Source organism: Lethenteron reissneri, chromosome 35, assembly GCF_015708825.2.
Source record: "Lethenteron reissneri isolate LAM-NWPU_2019-01 chromosome 35, ASM1570882v1, whole genome shotgun sequence".
Lineage (NCBI taxonomy): Eukaryota > Metazoa > Chordata > Hyperoartia > Petromyzontiformes > Petromyzontidae > Lethenteron > Lethenteron reissneri.
The window spans coordinates 6,038,895-6,064,847 of record NC_083813.1 but is presented as its reverse complement, the minus strand read 5'-3'; the positions used below and the strand labels follow the sequence as shown (position 1 = coordinate 6,064,847).

The 25,953-nt window shown below is 42.9% G+C and overlaps 1 protein-coding gene across 1 annotated transcript in view; it reads right to left on the bottom strand.

The window, feature by feature from the left end:
* LOC133350850 (uncharacterized) overlaps positions 1-12,046 on the bottom strand; it is a 173,193-nt gene extending 161,147 nt beyond the window's left edge. Inside the window, exon 1 of the mRNA XM_061565644.1 lies at positions 11,759-12,046. The gene's annotated coding sequence lies outside the window, so the exon portion shown is untranslated. The remainder of the gene's footprint in view (positions 1-11,758) is intronic.
* Positions 12,047-25,953: the final 13,907 nt, after the last annotated feature.

Below are 25,953 nucleotides of genomic sequence, written 5' to 3'. Positions count from 1 at the left end.
AAGTCTGCCTCCCATACACCGTCCATGTGAATTGGGGATTCAGGCTGGTGACCTTTGAACTCACACAGACAAAGTGTGCCACCCTCTCTGGGCAGATCCAAAGGAACTAGTTTTGAGGTGTAACTTTTTTTGTTTTTGAGAGTCCAAGCCCATGTTGAACGTTGGCACAAATCCCAAACGAATGACGTGAGTTGAACGGAGGACCCATGTTTGAAAATTGGCTGTAATGTTTTCAAGTGCGATATGAAAATAGAAGTAATGGGTAAACATCAATCATAACTCGAGTATAATTAGAACGTTTGTGTTTACACAGGAAGGCCCCGTCGAGTCTAAAAACAACCTTAATCAGGAAGGCACCGCTTGATAACAGTGATATGTTGGGTCAATAACTCTATTTTTACTCTGTGGGAGGGCACTGGATTGCCTGGGCAGAGCCCACACATGCAGTTCAAAGGAGCGAATGCTTAAGATTGCACACAAAATAAGTCAGCAACCCACTTGCTGTACTGACCTCTACTGGTCAACTCGTAGTACTGCAGGTGGGCATTTCATTTAGGTCACATTTCTGCAATCTACATAATCCGACAAGATTAATTTAAAGCGTCTATGTAATGAGTATTAATTGTCTTTGCAGTAGGCACGGCCATTTTGTCAGTCCACAGTTGGATGACGACCTACAGATTCCATGCGGGCAGTGAGGGTTATTACTTTAATGTGACTATACTTCACCACGCTGGTCAGTGCCGGCTGGTGGAATAGAAGCACAGGACAATGATGGATTTCTGATGATCTGCTGTCTCCTCACCGCCAAGTAGCCGCATGGTGATCACCAACCTGGCCATGCATGGTGATCACCAACCTCGCCATGCTTGGTGTTCACCAATCTAAGAACTCTGCATGCTCAATCCTGCTTAGCTTTCGCGATCTGACGAGATCGGACACATTCGGAATTGGATCATTAAGCTTTGCCATCAAGGCCTGCAAGTAAAGCAGTATCGTGGCTATGCTGTCACGTGTCAGTAATAGGGCTTCATTAGGACATAGTACTTTCTGCAGTGCTACTTGAAACTTCCGAAGTCAAGTATCTTGTAGTACTTGATAAATCCCTGTCAAGTCGGCCACCATGTGCAGCTTTGCTGATCTCTCAGTCGAAGCCTTCGTTGGCATCCGAAATTCTGGATCTATTTTCGAGGCCATTAGTACAGGGTACCTGTTTATTAACATTAGAATCAATGTTTTGAATACACACACGCGTACCCAAACACACACAAAGACAAAGAACCCCCGTATAGCCTTAACAGACTGTTGGGGCAAGTGCTGTTAGCGAGCACCTATGAAGGCCGACACGGCACGCGAGGGGCTGGGTGGCCGGCACCCGCCTTTGTCTCTCTGGTGGCGATGTTGACACACAGCACCGGGTACTCATTTGAGGCTAAGTCGACCTAACCCAAACACACACACAGACAGACAGACGTGTGTACACTCGAGTATGAGAGCGAGGCCATATACTGTGGAAATAAATGAGCCTTGAAGGAAATGAGCAAATCCGTCTTTAAGCAAACAGCCCGACTAAATTACCACCCACACACCCTTCCTGTGGTTATACAAGTGGCCAACACAATACCGGTCCCGAAGAGTGTTCAATGTTTACTGGCGATAAGGGTGATCCCATCACGCTCCGCTTATCCTCCTGAACACTTGTACAACTCCTTGGGAGCGCGTGAACAGCTGCGATGTATTCACACGGCAATGCATAACTGCAACGCCCTTCGGATAGATCGAGGTTGTCGTGTGGATCGCATTGCATCTGCCACCGGAACGTGGAATATCCACCCACTGGGTTCAGGGATGTACACGTGACACGACCCCCTTGCATCTTTTTTCTAGTGCGTTCGTTTTTACGATGCTTTTCATGACCTCGTTAGGATTTTTCAGGGAGGTCCTGGGTTAGGTAATTTTGCTGGCGTAATGCAAAGTCGTGCCATCTCAGTGACGAGGGTTGTTTGGCCATACTTCACCACGCTCGTCATTGTGCGTTGGTGAAGGAGGGCACAAGGGCCAGTTTAGGTGTCACTCTCCACTGATGTGAGCCATTGCCGGGAATCGAACTCAGGTCGTTGGGTTAATTTCCCATCTGTCGAATCATTGCGCCACGGCTTCCTCAATTGTGTATGGATTACAATTTAGCCGATGTCCACATCAATCTGAATGCACTAGATCCCGGAAGCTAAGCAGGTTTGAGCCTGAATATTGATTGTGATGGGTGACGAGCCTGTGAAAAAGACATCTAAACAAAACATAATTTATAATGCAATGGAATTGTCTGTGGCTGAAACAGCAATGAAGAGACTTTGCTATCCTGTGTCTTAAATACTAAGAGTTATTTCTACTTCAGAAACAAGCCACACGAAACCCACGTTCGTTGACCATTCCAAAAATGTAAAACTTCAATTCAGATAATTGTTTTTATCCACTGATAGTTAATGTTGCATCAATTAACATGGACCATTAAGCTCACAATACATACATGAGACAATGTCGATAAAAGTCCATGTTTGTCCATTCACATTTATTTTAATCAGTGTGTACCACCTTCTGTAGCAGAAGGTTTAAAAAAAAATGTGGTCATTAAAATAAATATGGAACCAACACTGAAAGGTGTGCAGAGAAGCACGTAGAGATTGATGCTTGTAATTGCACCGAGGCAGGGACACGTGGCGCTAGAGAAGAGACGCAGGCTAATGACTTCATCCTCACTATGACGGAAAGTAAGTTGGGCTTGGACAGGACATGCTGCCGTTAGAAGGGATGCTGGACTATGGTCAAGAATAAGCACGGAGTGGCAGCCAAAGAACGGAATGCATCTGAGAGCACGAACACCGAGGTCAGCTTGTGTGTAGGTGCTCGATGGATTTTTTAATCCTTTATATTAAGTTTGCTTGCTTGCTTAGGACCGTGCAAATCTTTCAGTCGTTTTTTAACCCACTTCCCGTGATCCAATCGAGCTGACATTTTGCACACAGACTCGTTGTGCGTGACAATGCATTTTCGTGAAAACATTTTTCCAAAATTTTACACTGTTTAGGGAAAACAAATTAAATATTTAATTACCAATTGCTTAATACTGGCAGACAATCATCTGACCCATAGGTGGCAGCCATCTCAAGCCAGAGGACGAGAGGACTCTAGCCGCCACGCATATAAAGGATTTATAGTGAACAACTTTGTTTTTACGGGTTATACTTGTTGGATCACCGGGATCGTGAGAGGCGATGGCGGTTAGGGGGAGGCGTTCATCCAGCAGTGGACTGACCGTGGCTGCTGATGATGACGAGGATATGTTTTATGCAGTGGATGAGTCCCGTAACATTACAGGGGCTGGATGGGGATAGACACCCCCCACCCCCCACTCCCTTCTAAAGCCTAACAGTCAAGTCAAAGAATGATGATTTATAATATTTAACATCAGCGGCATTTAAACCATAATCGTCACAGCCTTTCCTCGTACACAATTAATAAGAGCGAGGGATCAACATGCACCGTGGAAAAACGAAGCGGTCAATATTGTTACTCTGTTTAGCGTTGCTAACGTTTGTTTAATGTTGTTTTGATATTGTGTTGTGCCCACCCACCTCCTCCCACCGAGTTTTTTGTATATCCCCCCTCCCCCTTTCAGCACGGTCACGCTGCAGGGCTGCAACATATGCATGAGATCACGGTAATTGATCGGTTTTCTGGGCAGGAGGTTAAGTGAGGGTCAATGAATCGTCACACTTCTCATAAATGCTCTCCTGCAACCATAGCCTTGACTGTTGCTCCTAATCAAGTTGTTTATTATTGAATGCTGTTGCTTCCTGTTGAGTAAAAAAAAGAACCCTCTGCCTTTAACCCCCTTTTCAAATTGTTTGTCTCTTTGAAATTGTTTTGGGGGGAAGGGGGGGGTTGCACAGGATAATCACGTGGCTCTCCCTCTGCAATTGACTCCCCTTGTTTTGTGTTCCCTCGTGGTGATTGGCTTGCAACCTCGTGTACCCAACAATGAACAATGGCCGCTTCCGACTGGCGCTTCCTGTTCACATCCACCCCCCTCTGCTTTCCCTTGTCCCTATCGGGGGGGGGGGTGTTGTGAGGAGGGGGGGGGGGGATGAGAAGTTGGCTGCCGCACATCCGGGAAACACGCAGCCGGATGCATTCGCTTCCCAGTGTTTTAAGAGACCTCGACAACAACAACAAGGGAGATGAATCACAACGTAGGATGTGTGTCATTTGTGTTTGTCATCAGCAGCATCAGCATCAGCGGCCGTGGTTTATCCACTGCTGGATGAAGGCCTCCCCCAAGCTGCCCCCAACTCCCATGATCCTGCGATGGAAACATCCACCCAGCACCTGCACTGACGTCATCGCTACAGCTCAGCGGACATCCTCACGGATGTGTTCCCATTAAATAGTGGCCGCTGCGTTCTTATTCTTTATCACTGACCATCATCTCTGTTAGGGGCCGTCCATAAATGACGTCACGCACCTAGGGGGGGTCAGACATTTGTGACGATGTTTGACAAGGGGGGGGGGGGGTGAGAAATGTGACGTCACATCAAAATGCGCAACTTTAAATAAATTAAATAATTGTTATAACAACACTCCTACATCAGAGTGCAGCGCCACATTAAATACGCACTACAATGACAATAGTTTAAAGCGATTTGAAGCATGTTTTACTTTCAAAATGGAAATATGGTTTTGGGGAGGGGGGGGGGGCAGAGCTTTGTGACGTCATATTTGTGGGGGGGGGGGTCTGACTTTTTGTGACGCCGTGTGACGAGGGGGGGGGGGGAGTCAAAAATCGTCCAAAATCGCGTGATGTCATTTATGGACGGCCCTTTAGTGACACGGCCACCAACTTCTCTTCACATTCTGAATTATGTCATTTTCTACATGGTATCTAATTATGTTCTCTATACGACTTTTTTGTGTATATGACCATACGTATGCATCTATATTCAACCTATTTTGCACCGTGCATAAGCCAACCGTGCTAATCGAAGGTGCTGTACGGAATCAGTTGTCATGCACAAAATACCTTCGATTTTCTTTTACGTTTATAATTTTTCAATCTTAATTAGCAGCAGGGGCAAATAAATCATGTTATGCAATATGTGCAAAACTTGGAGTCAATTATTACAGTATGTGCAAAAAGGGCACTCTGGAGTCTTACAGAACTGTTGAACGTACAGCCAGATACTGGGCCAGAAAAAAAAATAACTCTAAGCCAGACATTACTCTGTTGGTTGTTTGATCTCGAGAAAAATAACAACGTAGCAGCAAAAGTTATGATTATATTATCCAATACAAACCGATTATCGGGCCATCTTGAGAATGATGAGCAACACCTCAAACTATTCCCAACTCTTAACTGAAAAAATGCAAATGGGAAAAGAGTTTAGAAATGTTTAAGGTACGAAAGAGTATCAAGGTGAACACATTTTGGTCACCTTTTTATACCTAGGTCAAAGGTCAGAGGCCATACATAGCTCATTATTAATATCATAGGTCCCTGGTTCCTGCTGGTCAGAATGGGTACTGTACTTACTCGATGGCACAAAGGAAATGACTGAAATCGGTGGTTCGACTGATAGATCATCTCGTATATGGGAAAAATAAAGTTTCTTATAGCATAAATTGTATACATTACTGCAACACAAGCAATCATCATTATGACTGCTTGTGTTGCAAGCAATCATCATTATGATTGCTTGTGTTGCAGTCGAAACGTCGTGAGAATTTGTATTGTTTTATATTTATATTATTTTATTATTTCCCTTCTACTTGACTTTACCGAAAGAACCAAGAATATGAATCCCTGCAGTCACGAAAGCTTTAAATCAAAATTTAAGTGTTAAGATGTGTGGTTAATGCAGACTTTGTGCCTTGAAAAAGGTATCTATTTGGTATTTTACCATCTTAACAACTGTCTTATTCCAGAAAGGTTAAAATCTATTCTTATTTTGTTTTGCATTAAAAAAAATATATTTCACCTTTTCCCGTTTCGATGACATACGTGTACGTCATAATAATTATCATGTACGGAACCGTAAGAAAAACGAAAATAAAATAACTTTACCGGTACCGAGGCTCCCACAAAGCCATGCGGGAGGGCGCGTGGCACAGTTTGATGCCAGCTGCCATTGCATTGCGGTCGTGTCGCTACAGTTATCTGCGGTGACTCCAATGTCTTTAAAAACAATGGCGCGATGCCTGTCTAATTGTTTTTAACGCTGAACCGCTCGCGTGTTCCGAGATTCATTGGTGAACGGCACCCGCCCTGCAATTAGCAGTCGTCTGGGAACGGGAGAAAGGGTTAATTCGGCTTCCACATGGCAACATTGCCCCCTACTGCGAAAACTTGACAGGGACCCTCCTGAAAAAGAGTCTCGAGACGCGGCGAGGGTGTCCCAGGTGAGCACGCATAATAAAACTATTCCTGAAATGTGTTAAACTGCTTCGCTTCTAGTAATCACATGGCAACGCTCAGCACAAATATACAACAATGCAGTCTTTTCTTCGCAAAGACCTTAAAATAGCATCTGATAAACAACTTTAATTGTAAATTCAGCGAAGCCATTTACCACAATTAGGGAATAAACATGGCATTTCAAGTTAATTATTCTGAAACCGCACGACTTTAAAAATACTCTGTCATTATACCATAAACAACTCTCTCGATAATGAATGTTACGATTGTAGCATTAGACTCAGGTTTTTATCTTTAATTTCATTGGATGCCATAAACAAGATAGGGTAATTACACCAACCTCACGATTCATATCTCATTGTCTAGGGCAGGGGTGGGCGACCCTTCTTATTGAGGGCCAAATAGGACGTTCAAATACCCTCTGCGGGTCACATATGACCACATATCTTAGGGTTATTCAATAATATTAAGGTAAATAATGTTGGCTTACCCTTGTAGGTGACCAGGTAAAGGGGAAACCCTGCAAGTATTTGCTCACACCACTGCTGGCAGAATGGCTTCCACTCGATTGAGCTCTATTGAACCCCTCTGGAGGGTATTTGGCCTACTCTTCCACACTGGCGAGACATCTCGGAAAAGGTGAGAGTACACACAATTGACTCTGGAACCACATGGGGGGGTGGGGGGTTAAGTTATTAAACTTTGCCCATTATTTCATCTGCCAGTGCCAGAGATGGAACTAGTGACCTATCGATTGTTACCTCCACAGTAACGTCCCACACGTTCGCCTAACAGGTGACTGAGTGGGCTAAATTTAGAAAGGCAGTATTGACAGGTCAAACCTACCCCCCTCTTGATTGCTGGCAGTTTCAAAGTGTCAATCGCACTACCTATTGCCACGGTCGGCCACGTACCGTGTGAAAGAAGTTCAACATAGTGCAGTGGTAGGCCTCGTCTGGGCCAATGGAATGAAGTCACGGGCTGTATCCGGCCTGCTGGTTGTTTCCACGAGTTTATTGTGATGGCACATATATATTGGTTGCATATTTGAGGTATCTATCAACGATATTATCGTAGTTCAAATCATATGCTTAATGCAAATTAAATACCGCATGCACATTTATTCAACTGGATTTTTTCAAATTCTTACTTTGGAAATGGAAAGGATTCAAAGAGAGTCGCCACCTTTGGAGGCTATAAAAACAAACCTGGGACATGTCATGAAAAGGATATCTCAGAATTCAAGAAGAGGGGACAATACTCAATAATGCAGTAATTGTATTGGGGGTGCTGCAATTGTGAGATGTTAACGACCTTGCCTGGTATACAGGAGGCCGTGGGTTCGATCCCAACCCTGACGCCTGTATATTTGGAGTTTGCATGTTTAAAATACAGTAGAGTATCATAGTAAATGGTAATAACCGCCAATCTAAAATCACATCAGTGACTTCTGCACAGGTATCAAGGCTCCCAAATGTGTGAAACACTTCAGACCTGTTCTGCCATCTGCTGGCTCGATCGATAATGAGATTTTTGCGCAAAAGGTTTTGTTGGAAACTTTATTTTCCTATAATGCATTATGCTTGTTTACCCAGGAACACATATGTTTAAACGATTTTTCCGGAGAGTCCTGCCACATTTTCACACGAGGAAGTGATGTTGCTGTGTGTGATCCCAATTGAGTAATTTGCAGTTAATCTTTCAGCATTGCGATGTTTGGCCAATACTAGTTACATTGTATATGTGTCTGTTGCTTCTCTATGTGTCTGTTGTTATGGGAGGAAACATGAGAACCCGTGGAAACTCATGCATAAAAGGAGAATATACAAACTCCACACAGAAAGGGGCCCAAGTCGGGAATCGAACCTCGGCCCTTCTCGCTTTGAGACGCGAGTGTTACGACTGCACCCCGCCCTGCTGCCCAGATTTAGACATTTATTGTCTATTTAAAAATGTTCTCCAGAAGTTTGCAGCAACCACAGGGAAATAATGCAGTAGTATAGAGTAGAATTACCCATTGCGCATCCCAAATAAAAACAAGATTTTTCAAAATACCTGGACAGTATAATGGACACCAGTGGTCTTGTATCAAGAGATTAATATTTATTATTCTTTCCTATAAAGCTTTTATTTTGTTTCTAATAGCACAGCTAAATTTAGGGTTCCTTTAAACAAATGTTTGTACAACTCAGAGGTTTGGAATGCCAATAATTGCTGCCACCATTGAAACCAAACTCTGTACAGGTGACCACACCTTAACTGCAAAACATTCTGCACAGCCGTGCGGGGGATTATTCAGGAGCCTGGAAAGGTTATTGCTTGTCTTAGCCGGTCTCTTTTTGTCTTTGCAATCTTTTTTTTTTTAAACCCCGATGTTTTCCTTTCATCCTGTGTCCCTCTGCCCTTTCCCTTATCCCGATGCTTTCCGATGTGGAGCGCCGGCATTTGTGTCCGAATGCTGCTCCGGCGTTTTGCTAAAGCTCAGCACAAAGGGGCGAGCCAGGGCACTGCGCAGCATTCTCCTAAATCTGACTCGGGGTTATTCATTGCAGGTTGAATCAACCATAAATCCCTCCCACCTGTATCGACTTACCTTCTCACGCCTGCCCTCGCTGGTCTGCCTACCAACTCAACGCACACTAAAACCGCCGGCACATTATGCCCGTTAAACAAAGTCCTATTTTGGGTTTTCCGAGTAAGTAAACAATTGTTGGACATTTCAGCAGCGCCAGACGACACGAAATTCGGGTTGTCATTGTTATGGACAATTGGAATTCATAAGAACGTTTATAAGACTAATTTACCGTAATTTGTAAAATTATATTTTTAATAAGGGCCATCTAATATTAACGTACTATCCCGTTTTAACAAATGCAGTCCTGTACCATAAATAAATGGTTTTATTTTAATCTAGACAAATATTATGTTGGTAGGACGTTTACATTTATACTTTTTTTATGGCTGAAAAGGCATTTGTCGTAATGTTAGCTCAAATTTGTTTATGCAAAAAGTCCAGTATTACACATATATTCTGTATAATTACAGTAATACATCATGTCAGAGTTACTTCATGTGGCATACCAGTAAACAGCACAGTTACTGCCAAGTATTGAACAAATGATACACAAAAACTGTCAGTTCCTGCACTTTTTGGCAGTAAATTGTGTTCAACTTTGACTTAAAACTTTTGTGACTGCAGAAATTCATGTTCTTGGTTCTTTCGGTAAAGTCACGTAGATAGAAAATAAAAATAATAAAATAAAATTTACAATAAAATAACAATTGAACATTACTCACAAAATTATGGATTCAACAGTTTCTATGAAAGAGGACATTCCGAATTGTGAATTTTATAGTAAGACACATTATATCTGGGCAATAAAGAAATACTTTTGTGAACATTAATATTGAAGAGCACATGTTTGGGAGTAATCTTACTAAGTACACTGTTTAGCTCTTTTTGTCAGTCCACTGCTGGATGAGATCCTCTCAACTTCATCGTACTGGTCAGTGCAAGGGGGAGGCATAGATGTGGAAGCAAACACGCAGCGTAGAGTATCAGAATCTGAATTTATATTGGAGGAATCCGATGAGCTATAAAGCTCTTTTTTCACAGATGTCCAGTGCAGCATAATGATAGATTATTCGGTACTGACCCTCCACTGTCCACCTTGTATGCCTGCAGTCCTATAGCAACCTAATGCACGTTGACTCAAGAACGCAGAAGTGTGGTCACCACATCTACGCCTCTATATAAGGAACGAAACAGGTGGACTTCTCCACAAATCTGGCTGTTGCCTGATGAAGCTAGTTGTAATTACTGGCGAAACGTCGTACTCGGATTGTAAATGTTGCGGCTTGGCTCTCCAACAAGCCGGTGTGCTGTACTAGTGACGAATTGGCCACGTTCTGTTTACGTGATAACCCTTACTAGTTGGCTGTGTCGGGTGGTGGTGGGTTTAATGACACACTTATATATTTACCCGATCTAACCCATAAAAAAAACCTCTATTATGGATGATATTGGTAGCGAAAGCCTACCACGTGTTAAAATATAACGACCTGTTTGTACGTGCTGCTGAGATCTGATGAGATTGGGTACTTCCTGGCTGATTTTGTCACGAGTGGAATAATGTACTCTTCTGTATGTGGAGAAGCAATTGCGTTGAGTGTTAATGAAAAAAAAAACATTTTAACAGATTTTTGTTTTTAATATGTGGAAAAGACATTGGGACAGATATACAATGACACAATTTGAAAACTAGGGCTGAAGGCAAAATGGTTTAATCACAATATATATTAACATAATTTCAGTCTTGTTTAGATATATTATTACAACGTGGATTATATATATGGACTAAGTAGTGTGTGTCCAGTGGGGGAATATATTACAAAAATTACTTTGTAGAGTAAAATTTGAAGACAAAAAAACAGACTTTTGTTTCTTCCCAAAGTAGTTTTGACGAAAAATGGTAATACAGTAACTGAAATCACTCATATCCAAGCACTGTTTCATGCATAGCAATACCATAATTATCAATTACTGTCGAATGTTGTTCTAAAATGCAGGACTATATTAGAATGTGCTGTTACATGGGCGACCTTGCGATGACAGCAGTGAGTCCCCTTGAAGAGACAGTTTTGTCTGCTTGATGTCTTACTTACAAAACCACACAAACGTGGTTTATTATGTCTAAACGATCACAGACGCCCACCGTAATACAGCACGGTATATGACACAGGCAGGATCAACACTTTCACCAAACCACTCACACTTCCCAAACCACCACTCTCCATCCCTCACATGACAGCGAGGAACGCAGTGAATCGATGGCATTAAATGGAATGTTTCAGATAACAAGCATTTGGTTTTTAAAATATATTCTAAACAGCAGCAGATCAAGCAAGTCAAGCTCGTCTACATGACGTTCCTTTATATGATTAAGCCCTACCCGTGACTAAGATGCCATACAATGGTGGACTGAGCCGAATTATTACATCGACTTGTGGAATGCGCCTTGCTCAAAGATCATACAGAAGCATGGGTGCTTTGTACGTAAAAAAAAACCAGAAATATATTTTATTTTACGTGAAATAGCCCAGCAGAAACAAAGCACGACGCAAAATGAAAAACCGAAGATGAAAGTGCAACACCTGCATCACGGTCTTACCGTCGAGCAAAAACACCCATTATTTTTAAACAATTTAAACTATAGAAACGCGAGTGTACACATACGCAGTCCTGTAATGCAAACGAGCACTATTCACGAACTATTACGTGGAGCTCACCTGTGCGTTGCGGAGCTCTGCGAGTCTTCTCGTCCAATGATTAGCGCCTAACCTTTAAAGTTCCCTCCGCGATAAATCCGCCCGACGTTAAAAATCTCTCTCCGCAAACGTTTTATCCCTCGACCTAAACAGCACCGGGATTGTTTTTCGACCCAACAGCCTCTACATCAAGCACGCCGACATGGGAAGTAACATTCTAGAGTTCCTCTCTTCTCCTCCACAAACACACGCACACACGTAACAATAAATCCATGCGAGAGTACTGACAAGCACTCTACGGAAGATGCTTTCTAAAGTCTCTTCCCGCTCTTTTTTTGTGTGTGTGTGTGTGTTTTACCCAATGCTGACCCAAGAATCCCTCCACTCCTTCTTTAGGACCCCCACCACCACCACCGCCACCCCCCCGTGTCTCCGTGTCACTCTCTCACTGTCGCTATTGTGAGACCCTGGGTTTTTTTTCCCTTCTTCTTCTGGCCCACTTGTTTAGCATAACAGCGATCCCATCGTGAATGGACCAGAGAGAGAGAGGAGAGAGTTGGGGGTGGGTGGGTGGGTGATGGAAGGGGTTTAGTAGTTAGCGTGGGGTGCTGTGAGCGTGGTGGGGGTTGAGAGGGCTCACTTTTGTATGAGAGTGCACTTTAAAGAGGCATCCTATACTTTGGCGGAGTGCATTTTACCTGCTGCACCTCGTGTTCTTTTTTTTGTGTGTGTGTCTAACGCTCCAAGGCAAACACCGTGTGTGGTTTAAACAAAAAAAAAGGCTTATCAACTTTCTGCATGGCAGAAGTTAAGTGTTTGGCTCGGGATCAACATCTCGAAGGGCACACGGTTGTTTTTTTTGTTGTTATCACAAATGCATCCCAATTTGATAGATAAAAAACTAAGTATTTTGAAATATTTTTATTATTTTATTATGTTTGATTTTTATTATTTTATTACTTCCCTTCTACGTGACTTTACCGAAAGAACCAAAAAGATATTTAGAAATAGCTTCATAATGCAATACGTCATAGCAAAGTAAACCTAAACGTGTTTAACCCCCTAATGAATAAATCACGAGGCTCAAAACGGTATTCAAAAGTGTATTTTATTTTAAAGCGAACAGAGAGGTTTTTTTTTAATGCGAAGTTATTGGAGTGAATCGTGCATTTGTGTGCAAATAAAAGGCACAATTAATGCTCGGGGCACACTTTGTTGCACAAGTACAAGCACTCGGGTGGCAGGCACCTCTTTAAATCAGGCCTCAATGAGAAAGTCGGGGGGGCGGGGGGGCAGCAACAAAGCAACTCCCACGTGCTGACAGATCGCCCCTCTTGGATTCGCGGCTGATAGTGGCACGGCCGAGGGGATGCACACAACCATCTCCTGTGTCCAAGTGACCTTTTGTGGGAGCTCTTTGAAGTGAACTCAATCGCAGCTGGAAACTGCCCACACGTTCCCGTCGAGGCAAGTTGGTAAAAGCTGAAAATGCAACAAAAATAAATCAAATCATAATAATATACAGTACCGTTAATGAACGGTGGTATTGTGTTTCAAAGCCAGAATACTGTACATTTACATTCATCCGTGCTCAAGCATAAATGAGGAAGATACAAATTTTACAGACTATATTTGTGGGATACATTATATCGGTATAATATATTTAAAAGAGCTTTACACGCATTTTCCCCTTTCGTATTCAAAGTCAATTACAATGGTACCCTTGCCATCATTTTATCTGGTGACTTTCCATTTTGAAAGTCTAGGCAGTAGGCAGTTCATCACTCATATGAGAGGACATTTAAGGATGATCTCAGTACTCCTGATGTTCCTGTGATTTCCTCTTATCCATGCTTGGCGGTGCACCTTCTCACATGCCCTGCTGTAGAGAGACCAATGGTTTAATTCTCACAGCTAGAATATGCCTAATTAATTGAGACTCAACATGGTACAGAATAGCATGATTACATTTATTAATACGTATTCAGAAAAGGTTATTTTTCAATATGTAATAATGCAATGTAATTTTATTCCATTTGGCTATGGGCCCTCACGCTTAAACTTTAGATTTTTTTTTTCCAGAGAGTGGCATGTTAACACTGTTCAATGGATATCGATGACTTGCCCAATAATTTAGGCAACGGTCATCTACAGACAATCACGAGGCCCGTTCAGCACAATACTGTAACAACAACATTTTACAAAAGGTGCTCTGTCCTGGTGCGTGGATTCAGGGCGACAATACAGGTAAGAGACAGTTTCGCAATGCGATCAAGGAAATTTCATTTTTATGACATTTTTTATTTGTTTAACTATAATCCACCCTGAGGTCGCTGGTTTGGTCCCCCGGCACAGCCGTTGAAGCACTGGAACATTTCTTCAATGTCATCGCCTCTGTCCACACAGCCGTATAAATGGGTTAACCACAGCTTGTCCATCGGCCGGTAACCTGTGGTGGGGTAAAGTGTGCGTACTTCCCTCTCTTCGGAGATGTCTGAGCAGCGTGGAAGAGTAGGCCAATTTTCCTCTAAAGGAACTCTCTAGAGCTCCCTCGAGTGGAGGCCCTTCTGCCAGCAGTGGAGTGAGCAGGCAAGTGCATGCCTGCACTTTTTCTTTGTTTACACCTTTTACCCACAATCCACCATAACGTCATGTACTATATTCCCGCACAATGTATTCGCGGATGCTTGCTTGGATTCAAATTCTGGATCTCCGTTGTTTGGGTCCCTCCAGACATTGTGCCATGTCAGCTCGTACTGGAGGTTTGTTGTAGACATACTGGAGAAAATCATACCCCAGAGGCACGCTGCAATGATATAATTATCCTCTGGTTCTTGGAATGAGACACGTTGGCATCCTCATTTTGTGAAGCAGTCACTTATGTAACAATACAGCCATTATGTCAGGGTCATGTCCAATAATTGGATGCAGTAGCATTGACCTAGAAGCATTTTTCTCAGTTTGCCGAAATGGTGTTTAGTCCCGGAACACATTCATGATCGTAAATGTAGACGTGGAAATACATATCTAGACATATATCTTAATATTGATAGTTTTTGTTTTATAATTTCCCCGCGTTCATTCATTTCCTCCTATTGTTTACGATTAAATCTATTCTCCTCCAACGTTATTCCAGATCGTGCTTTCAGGGCGACACCACGAGAGGAAGAATCCATTCGGATCTCTCACAGAGCAGCACAACCCTTTTGTATTTGAGAACGGCCCATGAATTCGAATATCACACAGCTACCTTGGGGGTCCTCTCAATAAGCGAATAGCCCAGTGGGCCGTCCATGAATGGATGATTTTGGACGATTTTTTACCCCTCCTCCCCTTCGTCATACGGCGTCACAAAAAGTCAGACCCCCCCTCAAATATGACGTCACAGAGCTCTGCCCCCCCCAAAATATATATAAAACATGCTTCAAATCGCTTTAAACTATTGTCATTGTAGTGCGTATTTAATGTGGCGCTGCACTCTGATGTTGTAGGAGAAAACATGTATTTAAAAGTCTATTTCATTAAGTAGAACGTGTTGTCTATATTTATTTGACGTCACATTTCTCAACCCCCCCCCCCCCATTGTCACAAATATCTGACCCCCCCCCCCCTAGGTGCGTGACGTCATTTATGGACGGCCCCTAAGATTTTGTATATTTGTTGAAGTTATTTGTTGACCTTTTCCTAAACTTTCCACTCTGATCGTGTTGTTGTTGTAACGTTCTGTACATCTGTAGAAAAGAGCTTCATAGCTCATCAGATTTCCCAGTATAAATCAATATTCTTATGCAGATTCTGAAGTCACCTCTGGTCCACACAGTACATAGCAGCAGTAATGGTCGTCACGTGACACTCAAACTGATATATTGGTCCTGAGTGACAGAATTAATCCAATTTAAGTGGGGCACCCACTTTTAACGTGCAGCTATTGGCGCTTGGGCTGAGGCCATCAACTCACTGTACTTGGTTTAATCACAGTTGGCACTTCAGATTGTCACTATAGGGACTCCTCTACTTACGAACGAGTTAGGTTCAAGCGGCCTGTTCGTAAGTCGATTTGTTCGTAAGTCCAACTTTACTCCTGTTGAGTCTTAACATGTTATACGGCATGTGCACTAAACACGGGGAATGGCTTTAAAAGTTGTATAATCTCCTGTAGATGTAGATGCCACTGGTTATTCACGTTCTGCAGATGTAGATGCCACTGGTTATTCACGTTCTGCAGATGTAGATGCCACTGGTTCTTCACGTTCTGCAGATGTAGATGCAACTACCGCCATCTATTGTGCGGCGGTCGAACTTACAACTCTCGGTCCGAGCAGGCAACTGGACATACGGACAGGTTTGTTCGTATCTATGAAAGTTCGTAAGTCAAATGTTCACAAGTAGAGTCCCTATACTCACTCACTCATGTCCAGACGGACCAAGCCAGGCAGATAAAGCAGACCCAACTTGGCCAGTACATCTCGCATATATATATTCTGACAATTGTCAAACGTGGCTGTGCACAAGAAGCAATTACATAACTGTAATAGTCGAATTAATTCATTAAATCGATTATCATGCCATTAGTTTTATTTTAAATTGTATTACATCATGGTTTATCATTCTGTTTTGTTGTTGTTACACGGTAATTTATTCCTTATATTTGTTATATGTTCAATTTGTTTGTGCTTACGCATTCGATATGTTGCATGACACACCATTAACTTCTTTATTCACCAGCTGTCAAAACCTTTGCACATCGGTGGCACGAAGCCGCTGGCTTCAGCAACCTGGAAAGAGTGTCAACTCTCATCGGGGGATGGCTGCCCAGCCAGTCGTGGCTCGCCTCGTTTGTTGATTGATGGTCACGATGTCAGTCCCACACGGGAGGTCAGAAACCTTGGTGTTCAGTTTGACCGGCCATTATCTTCTGAGACACATATATCTAAGGTGGTTAAAATGTTATTTTTCCACCAAAGAAATATTGCCAGAATGCATCGCTTCCCCGTCACCTGCTGACTTGGAGAGACTGGTCCATGCTTTTGTGTTATCCCGACTCGACTACTGCAACTCCTCAATGGTTGGGGTACCGAGCAAAGCACTGGGCAGACTCCAGCTTGTTCAGAATGCAGCTTGCTCGAGTGCTTACACGTACACCATTCCGTGGGCACATTACACCAGTTCTCTTATCTCTTCATTGGCTTCCGGTCAAATTCCGAGTGGATTTTAAGACACTGCTATCTAACCTATAAGGCTTTAAAAGGGCTCACTCCACATTACTTGCAGGAACTAATACATTTATATATTCCATCAAGGTCCTTAAGATCTTCTGTTCTCCAACTAGTCAGCACTCCCAGGGTCGAGGTTGCGCTCTTCTGGTGACCAGGCTGTTGTTCGCGTGGCACCCAAGCTATAGAACGCCTTGCCACTTGAAATCAGGCAATCAGAGTCGATAGATACATTTAAGTCTGCTTTGTAAACCCACCTCTTTAAAGTGGCCTTCCCTCTTTAGTTTGGTCGGTTGCCCTGGTTTTGCTTTTGTTTCGCTGCTTTCCATGCATTGCGTATTGGGATCCCTGAATGGAATGCGCATGATACATTTGAATAATTCTTTATTATATTATTATGGTTTGTGCGGAATTACCAATCTGGTGTGGAAGCTTCGGCCCAGTAAGCCTCCATGGCCCTTCCAGACACTAGGGGGTAGTGTAAACACGGCTATGTCGTTCGCCTCCGTTTAAAACTCTTTGTCGAGCAGGGCATTGCCGCGTTGTTAGAGGACGGCCGATAGAAGGCGATATCACAAAATACGCGTACTTCTGAGACCATTTCAAATGACCACTTGTATTACACAGAGGGGGCCCTGTCCTATTCCCCTCCTGGAGTAATATATGTGACATGGCAGTCACACCAATATGTTTTTAGTTCTCAGAGCTGAAAGATTCACGAGTTAACTTAAAAACAAATTTAGTGTATGTTACATGTTACTGGGCTGACACCATAAACTCACTACAATTGAGAACCTCGTATAACTGCAGGTGGCTCTCCAGATTGTTGCGATTCACTCGTGTCCAGACGGACCAGGTAAATCATGCCCAACGTGGCGAGTACATCTCCCATGTCACCTGACAATTGTCAAACGGGGGCTGTGCACAAGAAGCAATTGCGTTACTGAATTAATCTAATGAATTCATTAAATCGATTATCATGCCATGAGTTTTTATTTTGTTGCATCATGGTTTATCATTATGTTTGTTGTTGTTGCAGGATGTATTATTTTAAATGACTGAACCCATTAACTCACTACACATGAGAGACTGGTTTAAACCCTATTAAACCCGAGTCGCAAAATGTCCTGGGGGTGGTGACGTGGCCCAGCTGTACTGGATTCATCGCTTGTTGCAGAGGTTTGTGGTTCGAACCTGGCACGACAACCCTAGTCGTTACTGCGGGTGTATTAACCACAACATATGCACCATATGCTTCACAGTGGACATTCAAGGTCCCCTGACGTCATTGTATACTAATCAGGTATTTTGTGTGCCGGCGTGGTCCAAGTTTGCCACATTTGAAAATGACCCCTGCACGTATCTCATTTGGTTACTCTATATGCTGTACATAGCAACTAATCTACGCCCTCTATACTGGCAGACTCTTGTCCGATTGCAGGCCAGGTGCTAAATCATCTTGAGCTCACAGGGACAGCTGCCACTGGGGGTGCCTTTTGTAATGTTTTGAGATGAGATGCTATATAAAGGACTCGGAGATGCCCTAGTGTAAAGGGTGCTCTATCGAAATCAAATAATTTACATCATTATCCCAAAGCAGAATCCTCCTGAAAAGGGGCATTGAGACTCAGATACATTTCCTGGGTAAGTACACGGCATGACTGTGTCATTATTGTTATCAACCACAGGTGACTCTCAGGATTTAAACGCAGGATCTCTGCAGTTCCGTCTCTGAGACATCCGGCCACCTCATATGGTGGGATCTCACAGAGGAAACCAACACACAAGCACAAGCAATGCTTAACAATTACGTACAGCACGAAGTGCCTGTGTTATTTTCTTCTTAAAGTTTTTCTACAGTTGTTACATAGACTCATTCTTTTCGTAAAGTGGTTGCAGTATTTCGGTAACAGTGGGGAAGAATTAATAGTACCCCCTACTGGTTTAACAATGCCACACCTGAGGACTTGAATTATCTGTTGAGCCTGGTCTAATAAAAACGTTTACGTCAATAAACGGAATTGCACGCAAGCCTTAGCTCGATATTTTTTGTAACTCTGCTTAAGCAGACTTGCATGTAGGGACTATCAGCGCAAGGCACTTCCACGGGAGTAAAAGATACGCTTATACATCATAATCCTACACTGTCTATATTCTAAGAAACTGTTTTTATTTTTACTGAAAGCTTTTGTGACTGCAGGAATTCATATTCTTTGGGTCATTCGGTAAAGTCACGTAGATAGGTCCAATTTTTTTTTACAAAAAACTACAACGTTTCGATCGCAACACAAGCGGTCGTCATCAGGTGGAGAAAAAATAGAGGGGATGGCCTCTAAAGGCAAACTGTTTATAAAGGTTTAAAATGGACGTAGCCCATGTGTCAGAACGGAGGGGGCGGGGCACAAGAGCCCTGGGGGAGCATGAGTGGAGGAGCTTGTGTTAATGTGAGGGATTAATAAGTATAACCTGTAAAAACAACGTTTTTCACTATAAATCCTTTATATGCGTGGCGGCTAGAGTCCTCTCGTCCTCTGGCTTGAGATGGCTGCCACCTATGGGTCAGATGATTGTCTGCCAGTATTAAGCAATTGGTAATGAAATATTTAATTTGTTTTCCCTAAACAGTGTAAAATTTTGGAAAAAAAATTTCACGAACATTATTTGTCTCGCACAACAAGTCTGTGTGCAAAATGTCAGCTCGATTGGATCACGGGAAGTGGGTTAAAAAACGACCGAAAGATTTGCACGGTCGTAAGCAAGCACGCAAGCAAGCGAACTTAATATAAAGGATTTAAAAACGGTGGGCCTCGGCATATTGAGCGGAGGTTATGTTAATGTGAGGGATACAAAAATTGGTGAGCAACGGACAGTGTTAAATAGGAAACATTACAGCCAGTTATGACTTAAACTGGTTGATAACTTCCTTGCAGTGATTGCCGAGTTTGTACCCATCCTCTCGGTTGAAATTGTGTTGATGTATGCATATATGGATGGCTTCATGAACGAATCTTTGTTGATAGCCAGTGGGCTTGCAAAGTACCTTCGTCTTAGAGAAATCAATTTCGTGTGAGCCAACTGGATTAAAACAATGATCAGCCACGGCCGAAGTATTGGTCCCACCGTGTTTCAGATCTGCCTTATGCTCACGAACACGGTTGCTAGACATTTCGCTTAGTTTCCCCAATGTAACGACTGCCGCAGACACAGCCTCGTTACAAAAACAAACAATATCATCACGGATTCGACTTCTTTAATCAAACAAACCAAGCGGTTTTCCTTAATACCCTCTGCTGCTAGACCACCCAGATTGTGTAATAAGCGTCTCCGACACGAGTTAAGTTCAGTTGTATTTATTAAGTTGCAGTACAGCACGCGTCTCTCTTTCTCTATCACGGCTGCTGGCTGACCGCGTGTCGGAGAGAGGAGAGGCCAGAGGTCGCAACCGGGTACCCGATACCCGTACCCTACCCAATACCCGGCTACCCGTACCCGGCCGGGTATGGGTACCCGTTTGCGACCCTGGTGCGGCTGGGTACGGGTACGGGTAGGCCGTGAGTCACTGGTGAGTAACCGTTTGTCACTAATTTCCCAACGTCTTGTCTCTTCTCACAATTCAAGTTCCTAGAATCAACCCACCCGCGCCTGCAACATGGCTTCATCCCAGAGGTCGCAATCGGGTACCCGTACCCTACCCGATACCCGGCCGGGTACGGGTAGCCGGGTATCGGGTAGGGTACGGGTACCTGTTTGCGACCCTGGTGCGGCCGGGTACGGGTATGGGTAAGGAATCAAAACCCGTTTGCGACCTCTGGGAGAGACTCTGCTGGTGGAGCCCGCCACGTGGCTGATGGTGGGAGCGCAGGGGGTGACGACGTTCAGACCCAGGCTCTTCACACCGACGACGACCCCGAGTCCTCTGTTGCTTCGGCTTATATCCCTCTCGGTGGGCTAAGCCCCGCCTCTAGCCACGCCCCTCTCGGAACCTTCCAGAGGCCTCTCCAGGCTTCCCCGCTAGCTCCGCCCATTTACCTTTCACCCAGATGGAATCCCTCTCACTGATTTGATGTGAGACAACATAACACGTATCTGCAATAACCACCCGGTCGTCCTGTAGGTGGCGCACTCTCATTACAATTGTATGGCTTACCAAAAATCCATAAAGAAGGTACACCACTTCTTCCTATCGTTTCCACCATTGACTCACCCACCTACAAACTGGCCCGATTTCTGTCTGAGACCTTACAACCATTCAGTGGTAAGACCGCCTCAGCTGTACTTGGTTGCATTGTCCTGCTAGATGAAGATCCCCCCCTCATGCCTTGTGGCGGTTGTTTGATCATGCCTGGCAATGCTAGTCAGTGTGGCATGGTGAAGAGGCGGGGGACCCAGGACCGATCTGGATATCACTCGCCACTGATGTTGCCAAGGCCAGGAATCAAACTCAGGTGATGTATGTACTGTATGTGGAACTTCTTTCGTGCCCTACGTAGCCAGCCGTGCTAATCGGAGGTGCGGGAAACAGGGTAACAGGGTTTATAACTCAGCACAATAACCACAGTTGCACTCCGTATATCACGAAATAATTTTTACAAATACATATACATATCCTATTATATAAGCAACTTCTGTTAGTCACAGCACTCGTATAGTTTTTGTTGTTGTACCGAGTTGAGTAGCCACTCACTATCGCCATGAGGAACTATGGACCCATGGCATTGATGGTGGACACCTGTAATCCAGCACTTTAGAGGCCAGGGTCTGTGGATCAAACAAATTCGTGAAACTCTCATTAGTACAGTACTGTACCTGTGATGTAGAGGTTGCCATTTCCTGGCTTGCTAGAGTATTGGAGTACATCAGTGGAGTAATTTACATCTGTAGGCACCGTACGTAGCCAACCGTGATAATATAATCGGAGGTGCGGGAAAAGGACAACAAACTAAACACAAAAAGCAGTTATAAAGAAACGAGTTTTCAATCTCCAATGTGACCCAGATGTCTTGTGACCCCCATTGAATTCTCTAAAACGTAATATAAATTATTTGGGTCTTTCGGTAAAGCCACGTAGATAGAAAATATTCTCAAAATAATAAAAATATCACGACGTTTCGATCGCAACGCAATCAATCGTCTTATTTTTTCACCTGAAGACAATTACTCGTGTTGCGATCGAAACGTCGTGAAATTTTTATTATTTTGATTATGTTTTCTATCTACGTGACTTTACCGAAATAACCAAATAATATGAATTCCTGCAGTCACGAAAGCTTTAAGTTAAGATTTTACTTAATATATATTTTTAAGCAAGGTTTATTTAAAACAGAAATGAATATGCAAAGGAACTAAAACATGTTAGGGGTCAATTAATTATGGAGTTACATCATGGGTCTCCTTAATATGAGAATAGGTTTTCCCCTTTTTTCTGGCAGCAAACAGGTGTTAAGATCATTGGAACCTCATTTGCCAGTAAAAAAATATAATTGTTTTTTTACCCTTTTATCTGGCAACAAAACTGACACTTTTTTTACAAGGAGTCATGTTTGCATAGACCACAATACCTGCAGTCATAATGCAAACAAAACACATAACTCTGATAATGTATGCACTTCTTCTTGTTTCTTTCGGTAAAGTCACGTAGAAGGGAAGTAATAAAATAATAAAAATAAAACATAATAAAACAATTCTCACGACGTTTCGGCTACAACGCAAGCAGCCGTCTTCAGGTGAAGAATGAGACACTACCAAACTAGGAGCTTATATATAAGCTGCATTGGGGGTTGAAGAGCGCCTTAACAAAAAGAATGTGCATGTGAAGAGGGATTTAGCATATTCATGGAAAATGCGTAGGCGTTGGGCGGGGGGGTGTCAAAGTCATATTATGCCCATGCATTATGCAGGATCAGCAGCAACCAAGGGGGGTGCAGGGATTAGCAGTAACAAAGGAAAGGAATGTTAATGATATGTAGCTGCAGTTACTCAACAACCACGTAGAAAACTAAAGTATAAACTACATAAAAAACTAAAGTATAAACTGCATCGCACCATCAGTATACTTACTATACTTTATAATAAGCTGAGTTACTAACAGCAAGTAATACATTACAATTTTACCTCGTAAAAATTCTATAATATGCTTCCATCTAAACCTTATTCTCTTACATCACACGAGCATATACCGTACTATATACTGCCATAGATAAACCCAACATTAAATTATATACTGTATTGCTGTAAACCAACCTATATCTTATACATTTAATATCACACTATGTATTATTCTACACACCCTAATGTGTATCGAAATGGTTTATTACGTCCTTCCAATGATTGCTGAGCCAGAATCCTCTGTGGTAGCAGTTACATTGGGGAAACCAAACGACATGTCTCGGACCGCATCCGTGAACATAAAGCTGACCTGAAACACGGTAGGACTAACACCTCAGCCGTGGCAGATCACTGTTACAACTCAGTGGGCTCACATGATATTGACTTCTCCAAGACAGAGGTTCTCTGCAAGCCATCTGGCTATCATGAGAGATTCGTTCATGAGGCGATCCACATATACAAACACAGAGACAACTTTAACCGAGAAGATGGATTCTGGCTCAGCAATCATTGGAAGGACGTAATAAACCATTTCGATACACATTAGGGTGTGTAGAATAATACATAGTGTGATATTAAATGTATAAGATATAGGTTGGTTTACAGCAATACAGTATATAATTTAATGTTGGGTTTATCTATGGCAGTATATAGTACGGTATATGCTCGTGTGATGTAAGAGAATAAGGTTTAGATGGAAGCATATTATAGAATTTTTACGAGGTAAAATTGTAATGTATTACTTGCTGTTAGTAACTCAGCTTATTATAGAGTATAGTAAGTATACTGATGGTGCGATGCAGTTTATACTTTAGTTTTTTATGTAGTTTATACTTTAGTTTTCTACGTGGTTGTTGAGTAACTGCAGCTACATATCATTAACATTCCTTTCCTTTGTTACTGCTAATCCCTGCACCCCCCTTGGTTGCTGCTGATCCTGCATAATGCATGGGCATAATATGACTTTGACACCCCCCCGCCCAACGCCTACGCATTTTCCATGAATATGCTAAATCCCTCTTCACATGCACATTCTTTTTGTTAAGGCGCTCTTCAACCCCCAATGCAGCTTATATATAAGCTCCTAGTTTGGTAGTGTCTCATTCTTCACCTGAAGACGGCTGCTTGCGTTGTAGCCGAAACGTCGTGAGAATTGTTTTATTATGTTTTATTTTTATTATTTTATTACTTCCCTTCTACGTGACTTTACCGAAAGAAACAAGAAGATGAATCCCTGCAGTCACGAAAGCTTTAAATCGAAATGTATGCACTGTCCTTGAAGTTGATTGGTCCACACCCGAGACAGCTTTCCTTAGAGCCTAGTCTCGCATGGTGTCAGTTTTGTTGCTAGATAAAAGGGTAAAAAAACAATTATCAGGTGTTAAGATGTTAGAATACCAAACTGAAACCTTTTACAAGGAATCATGTCTGCATTAACCACAATACTTGTGGTCAGAATGCAAACAAAAAACATGCTCTGATAACATATGCATTGTCCTTGAAACTGTTTGGTCCACACCAGAGACATCTTTCTTTTGAGCCTAGTCTCAATCAGTCACAGAAGCGGCATCTGAAAGCGCGCGATGATAGCCTCCTCCCACACACAAGTATAATTCCCCCCCCCCCCCCCAGATACTCTGGTTTACTCCCACATGCAAACCACTGACGAATGGAGTTGGTCAGACATTCCACAATATAGGACCAGAGAACTTGGGCAATTGTTGTTGGCGCCAATGCTGTTCTGCCTTCCTGCTTGCCTGTGCTCTTCTGCACCCCCCACCCCACCACGTGCAAAAACTGTGCATGTTACAAATTCTAAAGCCTTTTGAGCTTTAATTTATATGAATGATGCTAGAATAAATCTAATCATTGTTTTATCTCGGTCAATAAAAGAATGAATGGAACATTTTCACCATGCTCATCGAGGTAAAATATGTAATTCATAATAAATACATTCCTTATTGTGGGGTTTAAAAAAAATGTCCAGCCAGCAGCCATTGACATTCCTCTGATTCATTGACTTGAGATCTGGGGAAAAGTTACGCAGTATAAATATCGAGGTAACATTTCAACATGTAGACTTTCGCGACCAATATCCCTAATACAGTTTTTTCGGTGAGATCACAGCTAGTTGTAATTACTGTCGAAACGTCGTACTCACACTGTTAATGTTGTGGATTTGCTCTCCAACACACCGGCGTGCTGTACTAGTAACCAATTGGCGTGTTCTGTTGACGTGACAAACCTTACTCATTGGCTGTGTCTGATCTCGGTAACACCATCTCTAACTTTGCTGTTGTCCACATATCACGTGCGCGCTCATCGGTCACTTGAACATTTGCGATTAGAGTAATGGGGATGTAGTCTCTAATTTAAAAGTAGAATATTTTAGATTAAATTGACAAAAAAAATGTATTTTAAACGCCATCACATTATTAACAGACCAATTCACAGTTAGACAAACTGCGTTTATTGTAATGAAGAATATAGTTTAGAAATGCCACCGTGGTGTAATTATTAACACGCTGGACTTGCAATCCAGAGGTCGCGGGTTCAATCTTCCATCTCGGCATTTGAAACAATGGTGCAAGTTTCTTCAATGACCCTGCCTCTGTCCATTGAGCAGTGTAAATATGTACACCACCCAGCAGAGGTCGCAAACGGGTTTTGATTCCTTACACGTACCCGTACCCAGCCGCACCAGGGTTGCAGACGGGTACCCGTACCCGGCCGTACCCGTACCCTACCCGTACCCGGCCGGGTACGGGTAGGGTACGGGTATCGGGTACCTGATTGCGACCTCTGGGATGAAGCCATGTTGCAGGCGCGGGTGGGTTGATTCTAGGAACTTGAATTGTGAGAAGAGACAAGACGTTGGGAAATAAGTGACAAACAGCT